Source organism: Nelumbo lutea, chromosome 1 (genome assembly GCF_056320005.1).
Source record: "Nelumbo lutea isolate HS-2025 chromosome 1, American lotus-T2T, whole genome shotgun sequence".
Lineage (NCBI taxonomy): Eukaryota > Viridiplantae > Streptophyta > Magnoliopsida > Proteales > Nelumbonaceae > Nelumbo > Nelumbo lutea.
Window position 1 is genome coordinate 126,482,503 of NC_142684.1, and position 17,154 is coordinate 126,499,656.

The following is a 17,154-nucleotide window of genomic DNA, read 5'->3' on the forward strand; positions in this document are numbered from 1 at the left end:
GCCCACTTTGTTGGACGTACAATTTTCATTTGTATTGCTGTAAAATGTATGGAAATTCAAATAGGCAATGCAATTTTGGTTTATTTTTGCTTCATAATTCATTATTTTATTTATTTTTTAAAGTCAAATAAAAAGAAAAATAAAACTTAAAATAAGGAAGGAAATTGATGTAATCCCAGTAAGGTCAACGATGCCAGATTGCCATGGCTCGCTTTGAACACAGATTCGTAACAAGGGAAACTTAAAATATGACAATCCAATATCTGCCATTAACTAGCTGTTAATCAGTCATTAAGTGACATTTTAGAAAGACACAAATGCCCTTCGAGTGTCATCTAGTTTTTTTTATCAATCATCTAAACATTGACAAAAAACTGATAGTCCCAAATGCTTGCTTCTTCTATTCAAAAAAGTTGGGGTCACCAGAATGCCCATTCAAACATAACCCCAACTTTCTTGAATGAAAGAAACAAGGATTTGGGGCTGCTAATTTTTTGTCAATGTTTAGATGGTTGATAAAGAAAATTAAACGACACTTGAAGGGCATTTATGTTCTTTTCAAATGTCACTTAATGACAAGTTAACTTTTGATTAATGACAAGTACCAGATTGTCACATTTTGAAAAATTGGATACTAAATTGTCATATTTTAAAGTTTGGGGACTAAAGTGACACTAGACACAAAGTACATGGTACTAATCGAGAATTTTCCCTATTGATTATCCACACTAATCCACTTGAGACGCCGAGAAGAACTCTCTTTTCGACCCCTTTTCTTCAAGTCTCTCCAATTGTAGAACTGAAAGTTTTGGTGATTTCGGGGATGATGATTACTCAGAATATTCAAGAAAGCAGAAAGGAATATGCAGCTGTGGCGGTGATTTAATTTGAATGAAAAAGAAACAGGTCCCTCTTTCGTATGAGAGATAGAGAATCACCACCGTTGGTTCAGTGGTGACAAAGGGACAAAGGTCCCAGAATATTCGAGAAAGCATAAAGGAATACGTAGCTGCGGTGGTGATTTAGTTTGAACGAGAAAAAACAGGTCCCGCTCCCGAATGAGAGAATCACCACCGTTGGAGTGGTGGCAGAGGGACACATGTCCCGCTCCCAGTTCTGCTTCCAACCTCTGTGCCTAAGTAATCTATGAAAAAGGTATTTTAGAGATTTTTGATAAATGTATCAATCACTTGATGTCACATGTGAACAGTTTATGATAGAAAATTAATGGTAGAAAAAAGATATTTTAGAGATTTTTGATAAATGTATCAATCATGTGATGTCACATGTGAACGTTTATGATAAAGAATTAATGGTATGAAAGGTTTTAGACAATTATCAAAAACAATAGGACATTTTAAGACAATATGTAAACAGTAAACAGTAAGAGTGAGCTAGTCAGTTAGTTAAACCATTAGGTTAATTTAAGAAATTTGCCCTAATCTATTACCAATCTAGCTTTCTGGCTGACCAAGTGATTTATACCCTTTTTTCCCAAAAGAATTTCTTTTTAGTCAAATTAAAAGAAAACCAAATTAGATATAAGGTTCAAATAGCAACCATTTTCTTCCATGCTTATGAGCTATTGTAGAAAAGCTTGTGATTGTGGTTGAGGTAGACGGTAGACCAAGAATGGGATGCAGAAAATGGAGGGAGAGAATATGCATAAAACCTCCCCTATAGTTACATTTTAACAAATACCTCCCCTGAACTTTTCAAAAACTCGACAAAAACCTCCCTTTCGTCACTGTCCCAAACAAAAAACGTTAGATTGATGCACCAGTTTTTTCCAAATACCCATTCTACTCTTTTATAAATTATTTTACATACAAAATTACTGAAATAATCCCATTTTAACTCAACAAAAAAACCATATTTCAGTAATTTTGTATGTAAAATTATTGAAATGATCGTTAAAAGAGGTTTTTGTTGAGTGAAAATGGGGTTATTTCATTATTTTTGTTTGTAGAATAATTTATAGAAGGGTAGAATGGGTATTTAGAAAAAGATGGTGCATCAATCTAATGTTTTCCATCTGGAACAATGACGGAAGGGAGGTTTTTGTCGAGTTTCTGAAAAGTTCAGGGGAGGTATTTGTTAAAATGAAACTATAGGGAAAGTTTTATGATTGTCAGAAACTTCAAGGGAGGTTTTCGTATTTTACCCTTTCTTTTTGGTTTTTAGTTAATATAAGTCAGGACCCATGCATCGCGCGGGTTTTGTTAAAGAGAAGCTGAAATAAAAGTAGCCATATAAAATTCTCAATTGGGTCAAAGTTGTCCAAGTCTCGGAATGTCAATGGGTTGGGTTTGAGATAGAGAGTAGGGACTATACACCCCATCCTTGAACCTAGTTTCTAAGCATCTGTTTGGCATCGTTGTCATTTCCTGGAGCAACAACGCCACATCAGCGCCATGTAGGAAAAAACGGTGCTCCAAGAAACAACCATTTGTTTGGAACTGTTTTTCCATAGAAAATGGTGCTCCAAGCCACGCCTTGGAAATCAGGAAGGCATGGCTTGAAGTAATGCCAAATTTGGCGTTTCTTGGAGTTGTAGCTTATTATTGCCAACAGGCAGTAATGTGGCACGGGATAATGGGTAGAAGTACAGAAAACATTTCCTGGAGCATTGGTACCAAATAGAAAAAGTTGTTGTTACTCCAAGAAACATCCTACCTAGCAGCAACGGTTCCAAACAAAAAAAAGGCATTGTTTTCTGAGAAAATGGAGATGGGTTTTCCATTGAGGACCTGAGTTCCCGAATTCTTTTTATTTTTAATTAAAAGTTTGTTGAACACTTAACTAACATCTATTTGAGTTAAAATGAGTAGAAATCTATTTAAGAACATATATGCAAATTATATTTTAAAATATTTAAAATAAGCATATATATTTTCAAAGTTCAAAATGTAAATAATATTTTAATAATATTTAGGGGATGTTTGGAACCGTGGCCATTTTTCAAAAAAGCGGTGCCACGTCGGATCCACATAAGCGATTCAACAAACACCCATGTATCTCATTGTTTGGCTTAGCCGATTATTAAAAAATTGAGCATGCCTCGATAATCAAGACCCCACCGGTGCATGAAACGCCAAATTATCGGTGAACCGTTTCCCCCAATGGTTGACTGATGTGTATCCTATGTGGTGCTTACCTGTCAGCACATACATAAAAAACGGTGATGAAAATCACCTTACCAAACAACATAGTGTTGCTCACTGCCTACATGGCAGAAGCATTTTTTTGTTAAAAACGGGTCTTGAAAGCATGAACATTTTTTCTTGAAAATCGGTCCCAAAAAACGCCCACACTTCCAAACACCATGTTAATATGTTACAATCAAGGTCGGGTCAGGTCAGTGATTTCACTCCCCATCCCTATCCTTATCTTTGATAGGGTATATGAATTAATCCCCGTCCCCACAAAGCAGTCCCCATACCCGACCCAATCAAGTTGAGGAGATCGAATATCCAATAATGGGGATGGGGAAAATTTCCATCCCTATCCAAGTCCAAGCATTATTTTGTAGGTTAAGTCTGTCTGATCCATTTTTTATTCATTTATGTAGTATTTTAAGTTAATTAAAATCAATTGAAGTTAACTATAATTAATTAATATTACATTACTTATTAATATGATTTAATAATCTATTTAGTTAAGAATAGATTATTACGTTATGATTAAATCCATGGACATTTCTATTATTTTATGATAATTTTTTGTAATTATTAGTAATTTATGATAATTTGGAGTAATTTATGATATTTTTGGTAATTTATCGTACTACCACTATTAACATAAACATAATGGTAATTTTTGGTAATTTTGTGGTAATAGAGGCAAATGTCCAGAAATCATAAACATATTTTCTAGTAATTTTGTGCAAATAGTGGTAATTTCCGGACATTTCTACTATTTTATGTTTTTTGGCAATTACTGGTCATTTATGTTAATCTGTGCTAAATGATGTAACTTATTTTGGTTATATTCATTGATAAATTCAGGTAATTCCTACTAATTTATTTTAATTTGTTGGTGTTTATTGGTAATTTTGTGCTAATTTCTAGTAATTTTTGGGCATCTCTAATATTTTATGATAACTTGTGGTAATTTATCACGACTTTTGTTTATTTATTATATGGAAATTACTGATAATGTTATGCTAATATCTACTAATTTATGATAATCTATTAACTCCACTAATAAATTCTTTAATTTATTTTTATGGAAATATTGGTAAATATTTTTTTTTATTATTTTGTTTGGTAGTTTTTAGTAAATTATACTAATTTATGATATTTTCTAGTAACTATGTGATAATTTGTAGTAATTTGTCATGATTTTTTGCTAATTTATTAGTTTCACTAATTACTGATAATTATGTGCTAATTTCTACTAATTATTGGTAATTTATGGTAAATTGTGGTAATTTACGATGATTTTTGGTAATTTACCATGTTTTATGTTATTACCACTATTAACATAAACATAGTGGTAAAATTTGGTAATTTTGTTCTTATAGTGGTAAGTGTATATTTTTCTAGAACGTTTTTGCTAATAGTGGTAATTTATGGACATTTCTACTATTTTATGTTTTTCCCGGTGATTATTGGTAATTTATGTTAATTTGTGCTAAATGATTGTAATTTATTTTGGTTATATTCTTTGATAGATTCAGGTAATTTCTACTAATTTATTGGTAATTTTGTGCTAATTTGTGGTAAGTTTTGGACATTTCTAATATTTTGTGATAATTTTTGGTAATTTATCATGATTTCTGATTATTTATTGTATGGAAATTATTGATAATTTTATGCTAATTTCCACTAATTTATGGTATTATATTAACTTCACTAATAGATTCTTTAATTTATACAGATTATTATTATTTTTATTGTTGTTGTTGTTGTTGGTAAATAATATTTATTATTTTCTTCTATAGATTTTAGTAAATTATACCAATTTATGATAATTTTGTGATAATTTGTGGTTAGACCTGTTCATGGGTCGGGCCAGGCTTTGTTTTTGTATTAACAGAAAATACTGAGGCCCGAGCCCAAGCCCAGCCTGACCATCCAGCGTAGGTCTTGAGCCTGAGCCCGACCCTTGTATAAACCTAAAGCCCAGGCCTAAGCCCGAGCCCAACTAGAAATCTAGAAAAATATTCTTTTATTATTCAATAAAAACTATTTTATTTATATTAAAAGACCTCAAAACCTAAACACTAGTGAAAGATTTCATTATTACTTGAAAAGAAGAAAAGAATAATAAAGAAAAAATATTATATATATTATATAAAATATATTGTTATTATATAATACATTATCAAGTTTGGCTTGGACTCGAGCTAGGCTTTTTTGAGAAAGCCCAAGCCTGGCCTGAAAAAAGGTTGGGCCCAATGTTTTAGGCCTGAGCCTAAAACCGTGAGCCCAAAATCCTAACCAAGCCTAACTTACATCGGGTTTGGTTGGGCTAGCCTATCGGGCTACCTAGCCCATGAATAAGTCTATTTGTGGTAATTTATCATGATTTTTGGGATGTGTTTTATGATGAGTTTTGGTAATTTATAGTATTTTGTGGAAATAATGATATTTTATGATAATTTTGGTAGTTACTAGTAATTTTAACAAAGTAATAAACAGTAATATATAGATAAATTAACAATAATAATAATTATTATTTTCTGATGATTTTGAGAAATTATTACCAATAATTAAATTGTTATGACAATTAAAACTAATATTCAATAACTATTAATTGTTAACTTATTTCTACAATATTATTAATTAATAATATTACTTAATAATTATTTAGATAATTATTAATAAACTAACAGAAATATTCATATAAATTAATAATATGATTTAATAATTATTTAACAATTAATTATAAATAATTAATTTAATGGTAATAACAATAATTTGTAAGAGTAATAACAATAATTTCTTAATAGTAATATTTTTAGTAATTAATAATTATTATAGCATTCCAATTTTTACTATAATGTTCAAATTATCCAAATAAATTATTAATTACTTAAACAATAATATTCAAATAAATTATTAAATAATTATTAATTAATAGTAATTATTAATCGTTTAATGAATTTAATAGTTATTATTATTTGGCACTAATTATTCATTTTTAATTTTGTAACAATAACAACATTATTTTGTTAACATTTTATTAATTATAATTATTATAACAATTAATAATTATTAATAACTGTAACTATTAACAATTTAATAATTGTTATAAAAATTATTGAAGTAAATTAAATATTAAACCGGCTGGTGTAACCGAATGGACTGAATCGGTTCGTGTAATAGCAGTTGGTCTAACCACGCTTAAAAGTAAAAGGTTTTGAGGGTCGGACCTGGATCGGATATCTATAATCTGATCCATTAACCCCATCTTCTTAACCCGACACACGCTACAGTGTCATTTGACGGAATGACCCAACAACGAGTCTAGGGTGAGGAACTTAGGCATTTTTTTATCCCAATCCATGTCGAAGACTTCGCTTGCGATTATAAGACTCTCTTCTGTTGTATATTTAGGTATGTGATTCAAAAGTTTAAAGGGTTAGTCTTATCATTTTCACTTATTGTCTTTTGTTTTTATTTGCACACACCCACAAGTGTCACATGCTCACATAAGCCTTTTGATTTTTGCCAAATCTCAAATTTTTGTTACCCTCCACTCTTGAGCCTAACTTTTTATCTCTTAGTTTGATTGAATTCCACATTGGAAAATTATAAGGAAAGTATTGAACTTATTACTAGGAGATGGCATTTCCCTTATGGGGACCCAAATGGGGTGCATATACATATGGTCTCTCATGGTTTGGTGGATGGTTAAAGATTTCCTTTCACATGTGCACGCCGAGCCGGGCTGGCCCTAAGAGTGCATGTGGGTGTGGGTTACCCATCTACTTTTTTATCATTGTAATTTTTGAATTTGAATAATTGTAATTTTTCATTTTAAATTTGTTTTATTTTCAAATTCAAACAAGTGACTGTTATTGAGCCTTAAGGCCATTAAATCCTGGAGGAGAACACCGGACACAAAGTTTACTCTCTGTTAGACATTCATGGCATTGCCTATGTACTTGATGACTCTCCATTAGAGGACCTATATGAACCTACAAAATCTGTATTAATTTAAACCTGGACCTTCATTGATAAGATTTGTTTTTATTGATAAGATTTGTTGGCATGCACTACTGAGGATGTTGGGGACAAAAAATGTCATTAACAATTTCCTATCCTTTACCATGACTGAGGAGAGAAGTCTATCTCATAAAAAATTCATGACTACCATATGATTATAAGTGACCTTCAAAATGAAGGAATCACACTCAAAGAACAATTAATTACTAGGACTCTCATTGAGAAGCTTCTTGTATCTTGGAAGCACTACAAAAATAATCTAAAATAGAAGCAGAAGGAAATGGCACTACAAGAGTTGGTAGTTCACATCAAAATTGAAGAAAAGAGCAGAGAAAAGGAATAGGTTGATGCACTTAGTGAGATGTCCTTGAAGGTAAACTTGATTGAAGACAAAGCAAGTAAAAAGCATGAAAGGAATGAAGGGAAAAATGGAAGATAGCATCACCAAAACAAAAAATTCAAGAAAATCTTCAACCCCAACTTCAAGAAGAAAGGTGCTTGTGACAAATGCAGAAAACAGGGACATTGGAATTTAATAAGAAAAACTCAAGCAATAGCAACAACAACAAAAATTCAGTCAATTTGACCAAATCAAATGTCATTGTTGTAGTTGTTGTTTTTGAGGCTAATATGGTAGAGGATTCTAAAGAATGGATCTTGGATACTTGAGCCATAAGACACATTTGCAGCAATAGAAGCTATTTCCAATCCTATACTTACATTAGGGAAGGTGAGCAAGTGTTCTTGGGCGATTCTATGCCTGCTCCCATTATTGGCAAATGAAAGGTTCTCTTAAAACTAACTTCTGGGAGAATTCTATCCATTTCTAATGTCATTCATGTTCCCAACTTCTATAAAAATCTGATTTCAGCCTCCTTACTCAACAAAGTAGGGATAAAACTCTCATTTGAGTCCGATAAACTTATACTCAATGGAAATTGGGGGTTTGTCAGGAAGGGTTATTGAAGTAATGGTTTATTTGTTCTGAATATACTTGAAATTATGAATGAAAATGATTTTACTTTTGTTTATATTGTTGACTCTATTGACATTTGGCATGGAAGGATTATTGCAGTATTTGCAGTAATGATTTTACTTTTGTTGACTCTGTTGACATTGGCAAATGTCATATATGTATAGAATCAACATTCACTAAGAAAACTCACAAACTAGCACAAAGAGAAAATGAATTAATTGGATTGATACATAGTGATTTAGGAGATATGAAAAGTGTTTGGCTTAGGGATGAGCTGGCCCCAGGCGCCACATGGTGCCTCTACGGCCATCCTATCTCTTCGGCTACGTTGGCACCACATAAGATGGATAAGCGCGACCAAGAAGAAGAGCCCCGCATGGATAAGGAGGACAACTTCATCGGGGATTAAGACTTATCTCGAAGACCTCGGCGAACAACCTCATCCCAACAACCTTGAAAGCCTCATCCGAGTAGGACACGAATCTTCAATTATAAATAGGTAACCCTTCCTCAAGGTAAAGAACTTTTGACCCTTCAGCCTTCATACTGTTACTCCGCTTCTGCTCGGACCAGCACATTTCCCTTAACTGCTCAGTCCAGCCACCCATCTTCCATAATGGACTTGAGCATTAGAGTGCCTACCCAGGGAACAACTCCTCAGACATCTGATCACTTTATTGTTTCAGATCTTGTTGTGCGGGTTTTCCCTTCCACCTTGGCTTCACGAGTTGGTAGGATTATCTAACTGCAATCTTGGTTTGAGACGCCTCAGATCAGACAACATCAAAAAGCACTATGTCTAAAGGATGGAAATCATATTACATAATCTTTGTTGATGATTTTTCTAGATTTACCAAAATATATCTTCTTGGAAATAAAGATGAAGTAGAAGAAATATTCTACAAGTACAAAAATGAAGTTGAATTGAAATTAGGAAAGAAATTAAAAGAATCAGAACTGAACGGGAAGGAGAATATGATTCTTTATCCCTCAAGAAATTTTGTGAAAATACAGGAATAATATATCAAAACACCGCTCCCTATTTCTCTTGAATCAAATGGAGTTGCAGAAAGAAAAAACAAAACTTTTAATGAAATGATGAATTGTCTGCTAATAAGTTATGGTCTGCCTCAAAATATGTGGGGGAAAGCCATAATAACTCTGCAAAGCAGAATTCCACATAAGAAAATAGGAAAAACACCCTTTGAACTTTGGAAGGGTTATAAACCAAATTTGAAATTCCTAAAAGTGTGGGGGTGCCTAGCAAAGGTTGGAATCCATGAACCTAAAAAGAGGAAAATTGGACCAAGAATAGTAAATTGTGTTTTTATTGGATATGCACAAAATAGTGCTAAAGCAATATTATAGAGCTTGATACTATCTTAGAGTCTTAAGATGCAAAATTCTTTGAAACCATCTTTCCCCGTAAAAAGGATGAAACCCAATGAGGGATAATTTGGTCCTCCAAATAACATCAGAACACGTAGCATTTCTAAACAGTTGGATGACATCTCAACACCGAGTAAGCAAATCACCTTGGCAGAGCGATTAGCAGCACCTCGTCTAGGGCTGACTTGTAGTACCTCGGCCTTACCGGTTTAAGGGACCTCAATGTGAGGACCAACTTGCAAGACATGCTCACTAACCTATTCCTTAACCCGGTTAATGAGACCGACTTCTCCTGGGTAACAATGCTCAACCATTAAGCTCACCTACCCGCATTGTCTACATTAGAGTTGATCGAACGAACCTTATCCCTCTATGTGGATCGCGTAACTGATTGAGAGATCCTCTCTAAACTTAGCAGGAACGGTTCCTCGAGAATCTCGAACCTGTTACAAGGAGCCTTTGGTTCCTTACACCTATATAAAGGCATTGCTTCCCCGTGAAAAGGTACACGCGATTAAGCTCTCGCATACTCTGGTTATCTAGAATTCTAGTTCTCTCTAAAACCTCCAGTTTGCTTACTTAAGCATCGGAGTGCCCACCCCAGGTAAAGCAACCCGAGAACTCTAACACTATCTCTCTACAGATTGCCCCGTCGAACTATCTAGTTCAGCATCCAAGTCACCTTACAGCAAAGGATTATCTAATCCGACATCCAATTCACCTACTAGAAGGGAGCTGCCAAATTGCACCCCATCAAAACCAATACAAAAAATAGAATTGGCAGACTAACTGAAAATCCTAACACCCATAACACCCAAGTACCTGATAATAATTCTGAATCAATACTTGATCTTAGAAGAAGCAAAAGAGAAAGAAAAGAAACTAAATTGGGTGATGATATGTTCACACACTTGGTTGATGAAGATCCTAAAACCTATAAGGAAGCTTTAAATTCTTCTAATGCAGCTTTTTGGAAAGATGCAATTAATAGCGAATTAGAATCTATATTATCTAATCATACTTGGGAATTAGTAGATCTACCAAAAATGAGCTAAACCAATTGGATGCAAATGCATCTTCAAGAAAAAGCTTAAGACTAATGGAACCATTGGTAAAATCAAAGAGAGGTTGGTTGCTAAAGGATACAAACAAAGAGAAGGTGAAGACTATTTTGATACTTTTTCGCCTATAACAAGAATTTCCACTATTAGAATACTTCTAACCATAGCTTCTTGTCAGCACCCAATTTTTGCCCGATCCTTTCACCATACCTCTTTGTACCCTACTCTTAGACCTCAAAACTTGAAATCACAACTAGATCAAATTGAGAATTTACAAACACATCAAATTTCATGGCCAAACTTCTCCATTTGACTGTTAAAAAAAGAGATTTCATTTCAAGCCTTCTTGTTGATTGATAAAGCATTGGCTAAAACTAGACCAAAACCAAATTTGTCAATCCACACCTCTAATCAAATATCCATCACTTCCATCAGATTTAAGACATTCAAAAATGCCTACCCACTAATATTACCAATATTAATTTTCAAAATAAATAATTTTTCAAAATTACTAAAAAATTATTTTTTTTAATTTTAAAGATAAATAATTATCTAAAATTTCTGAAAATTTAAGGTAATAATTATTAATTTCAGATAATACTAATATATAATTAATTTTATATAATAATAAATTAATATTCAAATATTAAAAATTAGTTGTTGAATAATTATTGATATGAACAAATTAATTTTCAAAAATTTATGTATTTATGTATGATTAATATATATATATATATATATATATATATATATATATCAAAATAAATTGATATTTTAATTCTTTTATTTATCCTATACGCTTAAATAAATGAGGGTTTTGGGTAAGGTGATGGAAAACCCATACTAAACTTGGCTTGTTGTGTCTATTTTTCATTATTTTAAAACTGAATTTATATTTTGTTTAAAAGAATAATTTTTACTTTTATTAAATTTTAATTTATTTAGTAAATTGTTATTGATGTGTAACTTAAATTATGATATTATGCTAAGTTTATTACTGCTTTTAATTTTTAATAATTTTATAATTGAAGTATAATATTATTATAACTAATTTTAATAATTATTATTTTCAAAATACTTTGAATTTTCTATTATGTTAATAATTTTTAAATTGAAATTAAATTTTATTATTTTGTACTTATAAAATTATGATAATTAATTATTAAATTAAGAAATTATTAAAATTAATTAATAAAATATTATTCATAAGTCAAATAATATTTTTAAATAGTTATTAAATTTTACTACTTTAGTTTTATTATTAGTATTTTAGGTATATTTTTTACTCAACTTATTTCAATGTTTAAGTTTTAACTAAACATTTTTTTAAAAAAAGTTTTAACTTAAATATTAATACTTTAATACATTGATGAAAAATTAAATGCAAGTATTTAGAAGGTAAAAAGAGATAAAAATTGAAATAGAAATAGATAGTTAGAGAGGGGGGTAGAAAGAGGCATTGGAATTATATGGTTTATTGTGAGATAGATTAAGAGATTAGGAGCAAGTTTTAGGTGGGGGAGATAATTTAGGTGAGAGAGAGAAAGATTTTAAGAAGATTTTTATAAGGGAAAAGTAGTCTGTAATTGATTACTTCAAAAATGACATGTGGCAATTTGTAATGATGATGATAAAATTTCAGTGTTCTTATCAGAATTTATGTAGCAAGGATAAGTATTGAGGCATAGTGTAATCGTTATCATGAAAGTAACAATTGACAATCAATCAGGGCTACAACACTAAATAGGAGAAGAGTGAAGGCATGGTCAAATCAACACAAAACAAATCAAATGGGTGAGATATGAACTAAATCAACTGACCAAACAGGTTAACCCATCACCTTGACCATGATTTTGAGTCCATTTTTATTACCAAATTGTCTACTTTCAAAAGATTATTAACTTAGCAATATAATAACCTATTGAACTATTTGACCCAGTTACTAGGATCTCAAGTTAGGCATCAATCTCTTTTTTCCTAATTTTTATATTCCATTTTTTCCATTTTTATCATTAATAAAAATAATTATTATTTATCACGCTTATTTTTAATATGCTAACAATATAATATTAGAAATGTGCCTAAATTTTCTAAAAATTTCAATATTTTTTAGAACTTTATGTATTTTTATTATTTAATTATTACATCATGGATTAACCCATTTGACCTAGACATTTGTAACGATAGTCCACCACTTGTATATTTTTCTATCTTTTTTAATACTTATTACTTACAATATTATGGGTTGACCCCTTTGGCTTAAAAGAATGGATCGTTGGTCCACCACAACACTTGTTTTTTATTCAACATGATTAATATGTAATATTAGAGATGTGTCCAAAATTTTCTATGTATTTCCTTTATTTTCTATATATTTTTATACTTATCTATTTTAATTTTTATTACTTAATTATACAGCATCATGGGTTGACTCGTTAGACCGAATCGGTTGGACTAATTACCCACCACCTTGATGAAAACAAATTTCATTTTTTGGTTGATTTTAAAAATATAGGTTGTTATGCTATTAAAATCATTATTTGTAGATTTAATTAATGGAATTTAATGATAATAAATAAGCCATAAATATAGGATTCAATGATAAAGAATAGGAGTTAATGCCTTAAATATGAGACTTAATGAGAAGGAATTTAATGAACTGAATAGTAGTTTTAAAATCACATTTTTGCCCTTATAATAAAGAATGTCCAAATTCAAAATGAGGAATATTTTAGTCAAAAAAATTCTAGAACTCCAAGGCCTAATTGGTACTTCTTTTATTAGTATAGATATGCATACCTTTGGTCAAATTAGTGACCATGACATAAGTGGTCCACAAGACCACAACTCCTCATGTGCCATTTTTTATTTTTTTTAGTGACAACACTTACCTTGACCAATTAGTCTACCTATTAAATATTAATATTAATTTTTATATGATAAAAAAATCTTTTCACTAAAAACTCAAATTCTTTTATTGGACAAATTGAGTGGGGCATTCCGAGAATTGAACTCGGGACCTCTCGCACCCTAAGCTTGGATCATACCACTAGACCAAATGCCCAAGGACTATCTTTCATGTATTCATACTTTTAATCATCTTAATTGGATTTTGTTTGCCGTTGGTTATACAATTACCGTGAAAAGCAAATATTTTCAGATCTTGTGCTATAATAGGTCCAAGAGAAGTTAATTTTCTTAGGTTATATATTTGTTTTTATAAGTTATTTCATATAATGCGATTGCTTCTGGCATTTTGGCTCAATACTTTTTATAAACTTAAATAAATTATGATGAAATAAATTTAAGTTTGAAAGGAAGTACAGGAAAAAAGAAAATTGTAAATTTTGAAGCTAATTGGAAGCAATCAAAACACGGAAAAGGATTAAAAGAAAAAAAAAAAAAAAAAGATAAGATTCTGTTGAAGTTGAAAGTGCTTGAGCATATTAATCTATAAGATATTTGGTTCTCTTGTCAACCAAGTAATAGATGATAACTTTCTTGGTTGGTAAGTTGATTTAGGACTGGATGCTCTCTATCCACGTAATGAAAGTTATTCTGCTTTCAAATCCAATGCAACTATACCTGACAAATGCAGTATTTTTATATTATAAACATCAGCTAGTGTAAAATTTGTGAAACATGTAAACTGTTTTGTTCAGTCTTGCCCACCTGGATACTCAACTCTTTTATTTCCATAGTAAACCAACCAATTAAACAATAAATTGCTAAAATCTCTCCTGAAAGCTTCTCAGGTTGCTGAAACCCCTTTGAAGTTTAGTAATTGCAATCATCTCTTCTAAATTTTTTGATACAGTTGCAAGTAAATCTCCATTAGTAGAATCGTTTAAAAAAGGACATGAAAATATCCAACATACCCATGAAGTCGCTATTGAGTATAGTGTCTACAGAAAGAAAAAAAAAAAAAAACAACACAAACTTTATGAAAAACAAAAACAAAGAGAATTCAAAATTACAGCTTTTATCTTTGAGTGATTGATATGAAGGGTAAATTTGAAAATTAAATAAATTTTAGGAAAAAAAGATTGAAAGGGTTTGGGATAATGATTCATATGAATAGAAAATTTGAAAAATAAACATTCTTATCAAAAGTAATTGTATGGATATTTTAGACATTTTCATGTCTCCTTTCAAAAGATTCTACGAGAAGGGTCTACAGTCAACTATGCAGGGAAGTTTTAGCAACAACTAAAAACTTAAGGAGAGATTTCAGCGATTTAACCTAAAATAATATAATTACATCTATACTATCTAATGCGCAGCTTATATAATATCAAAGAAAAAGCTTACGTTAAATCCATTAAACCCCATGCAGCATTGGTTCTTTTGTCCTAGAATGTAGATGGTATCTATTTTTAGAATTCAATTCGGTTAATGGTGATACCAATTTGATCCATTTATAGTTGGATCTAATATTATGAAAAAGAGGTTACTAAGGAGTAAGGAAAAAGCAAATCCATTGTTGAAAAAATCAAGATGATTTGATCTTTACTTTATATGAGAGAAGAAAAGAGAATTGAGGAAGAAGGAAGGTGGTCAACTGGTGCAAATTTTGCATCAGTTTATGAGATGCAAACTTTGCATTTTTAATGAGTGTAAATGAGACATAAAGTTGATAGAAGTGCAAACCATAATTACAAACAAATAGATGCAAAATTTGCATTCGATTCAGATTTACACTAGAAACAAATAGACCCTTATTTTTTTTAATTAATGAATGCCAACCAGATTTGCACTGTATTATTGAATTCTCTCTCTCTCATCATCATCATACAGAGTCTGGATCTGCTCTTCATAGAACACTCCTTATACTAACCTCACAGCGTGTTCTAGTCGCACATCAAGAACATATCTCGTACTTTGTATGTTATTATTTATGAGAGATATACCTCGAACTGGCCTTAAACCGCCCCTACCTTCCAAATTCTTGAAACCAACCTTAGTGGAACCTACCTTGGAACCGAAATTGCCTTCAAATAAACCCCAACATACTTTTGGAGATGTAAAGATTTGAACCCAAACACTCATGGTTACAAAGGTCATGGTCTCACTTAACCATTGAGTTACTTAAGTTATTTAATCATTTAATTTGTTTTCATTTTAATATTTGAATGTGTACATATTTTAATTATGTTTTGAAACATGTAATGACAATCTACATATTAAGTTACTCAATTTAATCAATAAAGATAGTATAAGTTTTAAACTATATATTATATTTATTAAAAATAAAGTTTTTAAAGAATGTGCTTCTTTTTTTATAAAAAAATAAAAAAGGGAAGGGGGACTAAAGAAAGAACGGGTTCCACGGTTAAACCCTGGAATTGATCCCAAAACCACCTAGGCCAAAAGGCCCAGAATCAACCCTAGTCCCTAGAGCCGACCTTCACAAGGTAGGTTATGGTTCCAAAAACCTGGAGCCTACTTCCATCACCCAAGCTTTATCCCAACTATATGGGGTCAACAACATGAATCATGTTTCATCATTCTATTTAACCATATATTGTTAAATCATGAGCAATGCCTATCTTTACTACACAAATGATCTCCCAAAACATTTCGAAACTGATCTCATTTAAATACAAAACAATAACAATCTATCGCCAATTTAGCTTTCTTGTTGAACAACTGATTTTCACCCTCTTCCCAAAATAATTTCTTTTAAACCAAAAGAAAACCAAATTAGATATGAGATTCAAATACCAACCATTTTCTTATATGCTCATGAACTATTGGAGAAAAGCATGTGATTGTGGTTGAGGACCTTGAGGTAGACCAAGAAATTAAGAAGAGATGAGAATGGGAGTGGAAGAACATGTTTGAGATTTCAGGACTTAAAAATAAAAGATGAGAAAGGTTTTGGGGAGCGAGAGAGGGTAAGGGGGGGTGGGGGAGGGAACGTTAGTTGTTTTATGCTTTTTTTCTTAATTTTATTCTAATTAATATGACATTTGAGTTCACACAACTACACAAGAGAATTGTGAAGTGTGTGAGAAGAGAAGTTTCCATCCCGCTCCCCTTAGGCCCTAGTCAAGTCAAAAGTTAGTGACAATGACATAAATGGTCCACAACTCCACGTGTGCCATTTTTATGACAAAATTAACTTTGACCAACTAATTAATTAATATTCTCATAACTTCTACCAGAAGTTCGATTATTTTATCGAAACGTTTTGAATGTGGGGCATTCCGAGAATCGAACTCGGGACCTCTCGCACCCAAAGCGAGAATCATACCACTAGACCAAATGCCCATATACCACATATTATATTTTATGGTTTTATATGTTGAAATAATCAAGTACTTGATTTAGCATCTATGCCTACCTATATCTATTTATATTTTATTATAAAACGATTAAGTCCATGTAAGCACCCCTCTTCTTCTCCTATTCCTCCTCACTTCTCTCTCTCTCTCTCTCTACCCTCTCCTCTTTACTCTCTCTCATGTTTTTAATTACTTAACAAATTCTTCCTAAAATTTCTTCTATACCATCTCTTCCACCTAAAATTCCTGCTAACTCCTAACTAGAC

At 31.5% G+C, this 17,154-nt stretch overlaps 1 non-coding gene across 1 annotated transcript; it reads right to left on the bottom strand.

Moving 5' to 3' along the window:
• Positions 1-16,802: 16,802 nt before the first annotated feature.
• On the bottom strand, positions 16,803-16,874 carry TRNAP-UGG (transfer RNA proline (anticodon UGG)). The gene has a single exon. It is a non-coding gene; the product is annotated as a tRNA-Pro (tRNA).
• Positions 16,875-17,154: the final 280 nt, after the last annotated feature.